The sequence below is a fragment of the Arachis ipaensis genome, chromosome B04, assembly GCF_000816755.2.
Source record: "Arachis ipaensis cultivar K30076 chromosome B04, Araip1.1, whole genome shotgun sequence".
Lineage (NCBI taxonomy): Eukaryota > Viridiplantae > Streptophyta > Magnoliopsida > Fabales > Fabaceae > Arachis > Arachis ipaensis.
Window position 1 is genome coordinate 18,559,475 of NC_029788.2, and position 12,524 is coordinate 18,571,998.

Below are 12,524 nucleotides of genomic sequence, written 5' to 3' on the forward strand. Positions count from 1 at the left end.
AGCTCGCCTTTATGTGTCCTTCTCTGGATAGCGTCATTTAAAGAACGATGGTAAGCACAACGTAAAAAAAAAAAAAAAGAAAAAAAAAATAAGAGAAAAAAATAAAAAGAAAAATATATTTATGTGTTGTTTAAATAAAAAAATTAATAAAAAATAGAATAATTTTTTTTGAATAAAAAGAAAAATAAAAAATTAAAATTATAATAAATTAAAATTACATTAATATTTTTAGATATTTTATTTTTTTATTAATCAAAGGATAAATTTGTAATTTTACCTATTTTTTTCTATTTCTCTTTCATTTTCATCTCATCTTTTAAAAAAAATTATATAAAATCCACATCATATTTTTTTAATCTAATTTTCATTCCTCATCCCAACAACAACAATAAAAAAAATTCACTTTTTCACTCACTTTCTTTTGTCATATTTTCTTTCTCCTCATTTTCCATCCAAACGAAAAAAATCTCTTCAAAAACATTCAAATAGACATAAACTCTCAAATATTGAAAATATCATTTATTTGCAATATTATATTTGTCACCCAATTAGTTTATCCATAAATTATAAGTTAGGAAAGCTTTGGTTTTTAAAAATAAGAGTTGAATATGAGTAAAGATGAATAGGTAGTATTCGGTACCTCAGGTGCCGGACGGGTCGGTAATGCTTTCAGGGTGTGATGGTGGGAATCGCCCTTGATCTAAGTCTGGTAAGCGAGAACTGAGGTTTAACGATCTCCCGAGCTGTCGCGATGTGAGGGGGGAGCCACCTGCAATGACACTCCGACGCCCAAGTCAGAGTTTTTACAGATGGCAGTGAAAGTATGGGATAGTGACGTACCGTGGGGAAGGGGTAGGGTCCTCCCCATATATACTCTGTCAGTAAGGCGGGTCCCACAGGAGAGGTCCTTTTCTTGGAGGTTTCCTCTCCCAGAGAGTAGGTGTCCAGGTCGTAATCCGGGCGTGCTTATAGGGTTGCTTGTTGGCACCTCGCCGGGTCGGCTGGTCGGGTTGGGGTGCTGCCTTGTGTGGGTCGGGCCGGAACAGTGCCCCCAACGTGCCAGCTAGGGTGACGAGCGTCGCGGGTGGCGCGTTTTGTAGCCTTCGATAACCTCGTCACTTGGTCGGTTGGCCATCAGTTGTGGTAAGGACGTGCCCCTAATGAGTCCATATTTTCCGATGTATTTTGCCTTATTTGAATGGATTCTAGCATATGAACTCACATTTAAGCACATAAATAGCATACTTTTGTGTTTGATCCCTAATTTGATTCTAAATGTGAAAACATGCGTTTTAATGCTTAGATTAATGATTTTAATTCCACTTTTATATCCTTCAATACCGTGATATGTTTGTGAGTGATTTTCAGGCCTTAGAGGCAAGAATGGATGGCCAAAAATGGAAGAAAACATGTACAAGGGAGAAAACAAGGAAAGCACACACAGCGAAGTGTGCGTGCGCACGAGCACCTGTGCGTACGCAAAGGACAATTTTCAGCCGCGTGTGCGGACGCACACGTCTGTGCGTCCACACAGGTCCCTGCACTTGATTGCATTAATGAATCATGTGTTGCGCGAATTTGGAGGCCTCTTGACCCATTTTGGAAGGCTAGAATGCTGTCTTGAAGTGCTATATGAAGGAGATTTCATCACTTATCAAGGGGGGACACATTGGAGCACAATTTTACATAGTTTTTCATAGTATTAGGAGTAAGAGTAGTGTAGAGTAGAAAGCTCTCCTAGGGTTTATGTAGTTTTCTTGTAGAATTTTATAGCAAGCTTTATTTTGGATTTTAATCATCTTTAATTGTAAGTACTCTTGATTTCATCTTTAATTATAGCACTTTTATTTTCAATTGCTTTGGTTCAAGCTACTTGTTCATATTGCAATTTTGTGTTTCTTGAAGTTTTGATCAATGAATTTTATGTTTCATGCTTCCTTTATGCTTGATTGCTTGTTTACATTTGGTTTTGTTGATAGTTAGTTATAGTTTCCCATTTTACTTTGCAATTCTCCATGCTTTATTTTTATGCAAACAAGGTGTTTGTGAAAATGCCAACCTTAGATTTTGAGTAGATTTTCACACTTTGGCTTGTGGTTTGAGTTCCTAGGATACTAGAGTCATAATGTCCGATATTTAGTGGTAATTCGTGGGTAGTTAGTTAATTCTTGTTTCCATTGACGCTAGCCTTTTATCAACTAGTTTGGTAAGTTAGCTAGGACTTATGGATTGAGGTCAATTATGCTTGCTTGACTTACTCCTCGATGGTTGGGGTTGACTAGGCGAGATTGACTCATCATAATTATCGTAGTTGTGGTTATGGCAATGATAAGATTTAAGATTCTTCACTCCCAAGTCAAGGCTTTTCATGCATTTATAGCATTTTCACTAGTTTTGATCTCATTTCCTTGTTGCTTGCATTATTTACGATTTTGCTCGTCTCTTATTTCTTTCATTGCTTAGTTTCTTTAATCTTTTGTTCTTTCATTCAAAACCCCTTTTGTCCTTTTCACAACCAAAATTTTTTAGCACTCCGTTTGCATTCCTAGGGAGAACGACCCAAGGTTTAAGTACTCTCGGTTTATATGTTTTGTATTGAATTTATCATTTGATCTTTGGAATTCATTGTTGGTTTGGACTATACTTTCAACGAGGGAATTCTATTTTGTGAAATCCAGACTAACAAAAGTTCTTCATCAAATTTGGCGCCGTTGCCGGGGAAGTGCAAACGGCGTTATTTCTTTCGGTTGCTGTGAATATGTTAATAGTGTAAATAGTACTTTTTGGTTGTTTGTTTGCTTTTCCTAGTAAGTTTTTGTTTATATTTTCTTGATGACTTTTTTACACCATTACCACAATGCACCCCAATGGAACCCAAACACTTACCTCTCTAATCACCAATTCTATACGCCATCACCTCACTACATACAAAACCCTTACCCTCATCAGTTTGATTGTCAACTTTCATCACCCCATCTTCATCTTCATATATGGATCAAGCCACACAAGAAGTATTTTCCATGCTCATTTAAGAACAACAAGAGTTCTGGAAGAAGCAAGAGCAAGTCATGTCTACCTTAGTAAAAGCTTTGGATCATTTAGCTTCATTGCGTTCATGCCACAAGCAAGAAATTCTAGTGGATGAATGTGTGGAACCAAGTGAAAAGTGTGGAGTGAAAGAAGAATTACAAAATAAAGAAGAAGATGTCAAGTCACAACATGAAGTGCAAGGGGAGATAAATGAAGAATTGGTAGGAATTGATCATGAGGATTCCATCATTCGAGATTTTTTGTCCAACTTGGGTAATTCCTTCTATGACCTTCATGAACCTCCATTATTAGATTTGGAAGGAGATGTTGATATGGACTTCACACAACCTCCAATTTATGACTTGAGTGATGATGAGGAAGATTCAAACAAGGTTGAGGAAGATTTTAGTTACCAAGAGGTGAAAACATTTATGCAAGAGTGAATTGAGTGGGTGAAGATTTCTCCAACAAGTTTTCTAGCCCCACATCGATATGCCGTTTTAGAAACGGATGGTCAAATTCGAACCTTTCTTGGAGTAGTGAGCGGCGAAGAGAAGAATGTTAATTGGCAAAGGAATAGAAAGTTCATTAAAAGAGCCAATTTGGCATTTGGAGCTCAATTTTGGTGAAAGAGTCAATTTAGTGGATTTCCTGGAGTGCACAAGTATGTCAATGGTGATAGAAGAACTCAAATATGGGATCCGGGCATAAATTTCAAGAGTCAACAAAGTTGGATTCTAGTTCCTAGCTGGGAATCTCTCATGAGTTTGATGCAATCTAATAGGGACTTCAGAGGTCGAATCAATAGCAAACTTGGTTGGAGATTCAAGGAGGAGTGGAAGCATAAGCCGCTCTAACAAGGATCTCCTCATCAAGTCCAACTTAGGACTATAAACCAAAGTGCTAGGTGGGAGACACCCCACCATGGTAATATCCTTCTAACTTTTCCTCTTTTACCTTTTGTTGCATGAATAATTGGCTAATTTACTTGGTTGGTCAGATTTATTTTGATGTTGTTTAAGTAATTTTAATGAAATAATGTGTTTTGAGGAGTTTTGTGATGATTTGGGACTTGAAAACCTGTTTTGGGTATCAAGTTGGTGCCTTAGAGCCAAAAATTTTTGTTGCAGGAACAGAGACCTGTGCGTCCGCACAGATCCCCTGTTTTCTCGTCCCTGTGCGTCCGCACAACAATGTACGCCTGCACATCCCCAAACACTCCCTCTGCTCGCAGCGGACGCACCCTTTGTGCATCTGAACGCAACCCTTTCTGTCCATCTGTGCGGTCGCACACCTTACGTGCGTCCGCACACCTCACCCAGATCACCTTCAAAAAAAAAAAGCCACTCGTGCGAGCGCACACCCCTTGTGCACCCGCACAGCCTGTAGCAACCCCTCTGGTCGCAGCGGCCCACCTCTTGTGCGATCGCACGTCAACCTCTTTCCTTCTCCTATGCGTCCGCACAGGCTGTGATACATCTTCTGTCCGCAGCGTCCGCACGACCTTGTGCGTGCGCATACCCCTTCTTTCTCCCCTGTGTGCATCCGCACGCGACCTGTGCGTCCGCACAGGTCCCTTTTCGAACGTTAATTCAAAAAGGGGGAGGGTCGCGCTTTAGTTTCTAAAACCTCCCCCTCCTTCCCTTTCTCCCCTTCCTTTGCTGAACCCCCATAACCTAACCCCCCCTCTTCGCACCACCACCTCCCAGACCTCGGCCTACGCCCCTCTCCGCCGGCGACCACCACTGTCGCCGTCGCACCCTCTCTGTCCCCCTCTCTTTCTTTTTCTTCTTCTTCTTTCTCCTGCATTTTCTTCTTCTCTTCCCAGTCTTCGCGCTATCCCTAGCCGCGTCTCCTTCAGTTCCGGCGGGCAACCACCAGCAGCGGCAGACTCCTATGCCGCTGTGTCTCTCCGCCTCGCCATGACCTCCCTTTCTTCTCCTCTCTCCTTCTGCATTACAGGTTCCCTATCCCCTGCCCTATTTCATTTCTTCTTGCTTCCTGCTTTATTTTACTGGTTCTTTTTAAATCTGCTTTTTTATTTTACTTTAGTCAGTAGGAGGTTTTAGGTTAGATGACCTGTGTTTCTGGATTGCATATCTGTGATGTTGGCTGATTATTGTTGAATTTTCTGAGTACTGGATCTTGCTTTTGCTTGTACACTGAATGTTGCTGTGTTGAACTGTGAATGTTACTAGTAGTGAACTGTGATGCCTGCTGCTAAATTCTGCACACATTATGCTTGTTGAAATGCCTGAATGAAGTTTTTATCTGATTCCTTTGTCTGATCAGCATAAGAGCTTGAATTTTGATTTCATTTGGCATTTTATTTTCATATAGTGCAAATTTTCTGTTTATTCTAAATGCTGCTGAGATGGAATTGTGTATGCACCCTGCGAATTCCTTTTTGCTAAAACATCAATCTGAGCTTCATTTTGCTTTGTGATTATATGGTTTGATGTCAATTTTGTGGTGCATATCATCCTTTACTAATTTGTTTGCCAACTATGCACTTCTTTGCTGATTTTGTTGTTGAAACCAAATTGGATTGAAATTGATAGTTTTGATCATTCTATTTGGTACCTTTAAGTGCATAGTCTGAATTTTATCACTGGATTGATGTTGTTGCATATTCATGAAATGTTACAAAATAGACAACCACATACATAGCAACTTGTTCCAATATGTTTTTTGAGCAATGTACCTTGTTTTTCAATTAAGCACTGCTTTGGACAAGAAGCTATGTACAGGTGGTCATTTCATACTTCTCAACATGAATATCTGTATGCTTTCAGTGTGACTTTGATTTTTGTCTTTTGTGCCAATTTTTCCAAACTCTTCTCAATTTCCAAAGCACAATTACAATAATCAATTTCTTTAATTCAATTCACTTATATAATGCACCTAAGACATACATATGCTTTCATTGTTTGTTCATTCATTCAATTGTTACTTAGGTTGCTTGATTTTGGAAAAACGCATTTCCTTTTGAGCATTCAAATGCTTTTTCAATATTTTCCCTTAATTGAGTGTTTGTTACCTTATTGGCTCTCATTTAAATTGTTTGACTATTCCTTCTTCCTTCTGTGCTTTTATCTGTTTCTCCTGAGTTGTATTTTGTTTTTGTCTTTCTCAGGAAGGCCCGGAAAGGGAAGGAGAAAGCCAATCCTTTGGCTCGTCCTCCTCTTGTGCCTCCAAGTAACCAACCGGACACATTCGTTAATGCTGAAGCCCAGGAACAATTTAAGAAACTGGAAAAACGGGCCTTTCATTATGAGAGGAAGCTAAACCTACCTGAGAAATATGCAGATCAGATCCTTAACAGACTAAATTTTTATCATTGGAAATTCGTAAAATTCGATCCGGTGGAAGTAAATGAAGATCAGGTCAAGAAATTTTACGCAAATTTCCTAAAGAGGGATGCCCAAACTATTTTTCTAAGAGGTGTCACCCTGGACAGCTCTGATACTACTCTAGAGGCCCTCTTGGATATTCCGCATATTCCTCCGGCTCGCGACGCTTACACTCAAATAATGAAGGACGTCACAATGGGCAAGATTTCTTTGGATGTGGTCCTGGAAAAGATTGGACAGCCTGAGGCTAGATGGGAGTATAGCAAAGGGGACAATGCGGTTCCATTGAGCATTGCGTGCACTGATCTCAATTCGGAGGCAAGAATTTGGCAGCAGATCATAGCTGACTACATCCTTCCAAGCACGCATGCCACGCATATCAGAGTTCGTGTGGCAGTGTTACTGTGGGCTATTCTGGAGGGGAAGAGGATCTTTGTTCTTCCCCTTATCAGAGATTCGATGATGAAGGTGAACCAACAGCTGAAATACAACGTTCCTTTCCCATCGTTGATCACCAGATTAGCAGCTTTATCTGGTGTAGAGAGATGCCCAACAGACTGGACGTCTGTCTACATCAGTAAGCAGGCATTTCTACCATACGGGGATTATGACGGGCTGCCTCAGAAGAAAAGGAAGACCACTAAGCCTTCATTAGCTGCAGCAGAGCCTTCAGCGCCTCCTACAGCACCTGCACCCACACCTCGACCTCAGACGCCATTTGAGTTGTGTCGGGAGATCCTCCAGGCCGTTCACCGCTTTGAGCGCCGCAACGCTCGCTGCTTCCAGTGGATACTGGCAAAGTTTGAGGGTAGAGACCCTAGGCCACCTCCTCCAGATACACCTGCGCCCGAGGCCGAGGAGCCTGCATCTGAGGAGCCTGCAGCCGAAGCTTGCCAGGCAGTCGAGCCCTAGAAGCAGCCTGAGCAGAGACCTGTGGAGCCCACAATTGAGGAGATAGTAGTTCAGAGAGCTGAGGAGCCTAGAGTCGAGGAGCAGGCAGCTGGACCCGAGCCGATAGTGGAGCTGGCAATTGAAACAGCTGACCCGATAGTTGAGCAGCTGAGAGCTGAGACCGCCCCAGTGACATCCAGAGCCGTGATTGTTTATCAGCGTCACCATCACCCACCACCATCTGACGGTGGAGCTTCTCATAGTTGACCCCCCGATCGATTATTTTGAGCACTGAGGATAGTGCATGATTTAAGTGTGGGGGAGGATCTACGATTTTTGGGTGTAAATATTCTCTCCTTAACACTTGTTAGGTAGTTATTTTAAGTTTTATTGTTCTTTTTTGTAGATATTTCTAGTACTTTGACTTATACACTGCTATGTAGTACCTTTGGTATATATATTAGTCGCTTCTAGTTATATCTAGTATTGCACTTTTATTTTGGTATATATATAGATACATATTGCCTTTCATATTGCATGGCATATAGTATAGATATGGATTGTGATTGGATGATGTGAATAGCTTGTGCCTAGCTCATCTTGATCCTAATTGTCCATGTTAATTTTTGCTTGTTGAAAATTAGGAGAAGAATTAGGAAATTTTGAAAGATTTTGCATCCATCACAACATACATACATACATATATAGGAAATAATTTTGGTGAAAAATAACAAGACTTTTCAAGAATTTTGGGCTTTCTATTGAATTGATTGAGAAAACTGTTTTCAAATTTGCTTGAATAATTTATTATGTAACGTAGAAGAGTAAAGAAAAAATACGTTGTGAGTTTTTGAGCTATATCGAGTGGTTACACATTTTAACCATTAATTTTGTTCATTGTGTATTATATCTCTTCTATGATTGTAATCTTGGTTTTGCTTGATTCTTTATTTCCAATGATTGATGTTTCAAATTGCATTGAGCATGATTGAGGCCATATTTGTTTAAAGCTTACTTTTCTCATATAGCCTACCCTTTGCATCTACCATTGTTAACCCCTTTCAGCTTTATTTACCCCATTGTTCTTGATATTAGCACACCATAACCTTAAGCAGAAAACCATGAATTACCTTGGATTGTATCCTTGATTAGTTTAAGTTGAAGGAGTGTGTTACATCTAAGTGTGGGGGAATCTTTTGGTAAACTTTGATAGTAAAAGAAAATGTTTAATTTGGGTATTCATTGAAAATTCTGGAAAATGGGAACATTCATGTATGAACTACTTAACCATATGCAATTCTGAATTCAAAAAAAAAAATACTCTCTTTATCATAAAAGGGCACAAAATCACCCTCATGAGTAAACAAATGAATAAAGAATTGCATATGTGATACATGAATGATAGTGAATGGAAAATGATGGAAGGTTAGGATTGCATTTTGCTTTGATTTGGTTGATATAGGTTGATGTGGAGACTTAAACTAATCAAGGATTCAATTCCATTTAGTCCACTTGGCCATATCTATCCTACCTTACCCTAACCCCGTTACAACCCTATGAAGTCCTTGTGATAATTGCATTCATGTATCACTTATTTGTTGATTGTTAGATGAAAAGCAAATCCTTGAAAGCATGATTGGAAGGATATTTGAGTGAATTGACCCTAAACACCGAGTGCTTAGAGTGTATACACACCTAATGAGGGTTCAATTACTCAATTCTATGCTATCACTTCTCTTATCATGGATTCTTGCAAGTGCCTATTTTTGATGAGTTAAATCAATTCTTTGAATTTTGTTTCATTGAATTAATTCCTTGCTTAGCCCTATACATATATACTTGCTTGGAATATGATTATTTGTTTTCACCAAATCAATAGGATATTATATATATATATAAGTGTGGGGGAATTGATGAGTCCATATTTTCCGATGTATTCTGCCTTGATTTGAATGGATTCTAGCATATGAACTCACACTTAAGCACCTAAATAGCATACTTTTATGTTTGATCCCTAATTTGATTCTAAATGTGAAAACATGCATTTTAATGCTTAGATTAATGATTTTAATTCCACTTTTATATCCTTCGATGCCGTGATATGTTTGTGAGTGATTTTCAGGCCTTAGAGGCAAGAATGGATGGCCAAAAATGGAAGAAAGCATATACAAGGGAGAAAACATGGAGAAAACAAGGAAAGCACACACAGCGAAGTGTGCGTGCGCATGAGCACCTGTGCATACGCACAGGACAATTTTCAGCCGCGTGTGTGGACGCACACGTCTGTGCGTCCGCACAAGTCCCTGCACATGATTGCATTAATGAATCATGTGCTACGCGAATTTGGAGGCCTCTTGTCCCATTTTGGAAGGCTAGAATTCTGTCTTGGAGTGCTATATGAAGGAGATTTCATCACTTATCAAGGGGGGACACATTGGAGCACAATTTTACATAGTTTTTCATAGTATTAGGAGTAAGAGTAGTGTAGAGTAGAAAGCTCTCCTAGGGTTTATGTAGTTTTCTTGTAGAATTTTATAGCAAGCTTAATTTTGGATTTTAATCATCTTTAATTGTAACTACTCTTGATTTCATCTTTAATTATAACACTTTTACTTTCAATTGCTTTGGTTCAAGCTACTTGTTCATATTGCAATTTTGTGTTTCTTGAAGTTTTGATCAATGAATTTTATGTTTCATGCTTTCTTTATGCTTGATTGCTTGTTTACATTTGGTTTTGTTGATAGTTAGTTATAGTTTTCCATTTTACTTTGCAATTCTTCATGCTTTATTTTTATGTACACAAGGTGTTTGTGAAAATGCCAACCTTAGATTTTGAGTAGATTTTCACACCTTGGCTTGTGGTTTGAGTTCCTAGGATACTAGAGTCATAATGTCCGACATTTAGTGGTAATTCGTGGGTAGTTAATTAATTCTTGTTTCCATTGACGCTAGCCTTTTATCAACTAGTTTGGTAAGTTAGCTAGGACTTATGGATTGAGGTCAATTATGCTTGCTTGACTTACTCCTCGATGGTTGGGGTTGACTAGGCGAGATTGACTCATCATAATTATCGTAGTTGTGGTTATGGCAATGATAAGATTCTTAGACTCTCACTCCCAAGTCAAGGCTTTTCATGCATTTATAGCATTTTCACTAGTTTTGATCTCATTTCCTTGTTGCTTGCATTATTTATAATTTTGCTCGTCTCTTATTTCTTTCATTGCTTAGTTTCTTTAATCTTTTGTTCTTTCATTCAAAACCCCTTTTATCCTCTTCACAACCAAAAGTTTTTAGCACTCCGTTTGCATTCCTAGGGAGAATGACCCGAGGTTTAAGTACTCTCGGTTTATATGTTTTGTATTGAATTTATCATTTGATCTTGGGAATTCATTGTTGGTTTGGACTATACTTTCAACAAGGAAATTCTATTTTGTGAAATCCAGACTAACAAAAGTTCTTCATTATCAGCCCCCTACGCGCGAGTGAGGCTTGTCGCCTCGAAGGAGCGTTCTGCGTCGCCTCGATCTTTGCGCTGAGCATTTAATGCTCTTGATGATTGATTTAAATTCTGCGTGAAAAGTTCATTCTGCCCTAGCCTTTCGCGCTTCTTTATCGCCAGTTTTTCGTGCCTTTTCACTACCCACGCCCAAAACATACTCCATTTTCTCCTCACTCTTCCTCTTCCTTGCAATTTCTCTCTGATTCTCTGGGTTCAGGCACTCCAATCTGCTTTTGCTTAACCAAGGCTTTTTTCTTCTACATCTTTGCGCATCATTTCCTGGTAATTTGCTTATTTCCTTATCTATTCTTTTAGTTTTATGTTGCAGTTATGCGGCTTCTCTTCTGCTTTGGCTTTGTGTGTGTACTGTACACTTAGGCAAACTGTAGTTTCTGGTTTAAGCTCCGGTCTCCCGACCTCATAGACTGACTCTGGGTGGTGCCCCCACTGTAGGTATGGCCTAACGTCCCGTCGCAAGAGTTTTCATTGTGAGAGCACCCTACGACCGATATGCCTGGGTGACCTCGGACGTGAAGGACACCCCCAATCAGATGCCCCTAGAGGAACTTACGGAGTTCTGACAAGCTGACTATCTCTGCGGGGGAGGCCCCAAAGAAGCTAACTATGAGGTTTTTGTTCCTGCCGACCAGGAACGGATATTCCATCTAAACTTAAATACTCCCCAGATCGCCGATTGGTTCTGGGTGTACAAAGCAATGTTCACCAACTTGGGGATTCGCGTCCCTTTCTCCCCCTTCCAAATGGCGCTGCTTAACCGATGTGATGTAGCGCCGTCTCAACTGCATCTGAACAGTTAGGCTTCTAACCGCTGTTTCGAGATGGTCTATGAATATTTAGTGTTGTCGGCCTCCGTTGAGGTCTTCTTGTTTCTCTTTACCTTAACAAAACCTTCTAAAGAGAGGAGGGCCAAGAAAGGTTTCATGTTCTTCCGGTCAGCCCAAGGTCGGAGAATTTTTAGCCTGTTTGAGGATTCTTACCATGGTTTTAAAGATAAGTAATTTTAGGTCCGCCCCGTCGAAGGTCAGCATCCCGACTTATTGGAGTTTCGGGGCAGGGGCTAATGCCTTCACAAAGGTGACGTACAAAGGGTTGTCTCCCGAGAATAAGAAAGTTGCCGACGTTCTACTGGCTATCTTTGGCAAGAATCACGTTAACCCCCATCTCCTCATGGGTGATCGTGACATGGCCAGGGGTTATATAGGTGGGTAGTCATTTGGTTGCATGCTCGTGTTTGTTATTATTCATTTATTTCCTTAGCCGGTTTGCCGACTAACAAGTTTTTGTGTCTTGTTTCAGTGTCAATGGCTAGCGAGTAAGTTAGACTCGACACTCTATTCAACACATTTCTTCTTGAGGGTAGCGATGATGACTCCGCCACGCGTACCAATGAGGTACCGCATTCCTCTGCTGTCGAGGCCGAGGCCCAGTCCCAGCTACCCAAGGAGAGGTGGCTGGGACCAGCTCTGGTCCGAGTCTTCAGCCGGCGGTCAACGAGGAGGGTGGAGGACCCAAAGTTATAGTTGTTGACAACCCGAGGAAACAGAAACTGACTTCCAGCCCGGAGGGCGCCCTTACGGTAATGGAGAAGAACTTTGATGCGAGTAGTTTTATTGATTCCCAACTCCTGCCTAGTACCAAGGACTTCTTCCTTGGTGGGGATCTTGCCTCTCAGGCAAAGTGGGTCTATCATACCCTGCTCCGAGCGGCCACCATAGCAAGGAAGACGGAGC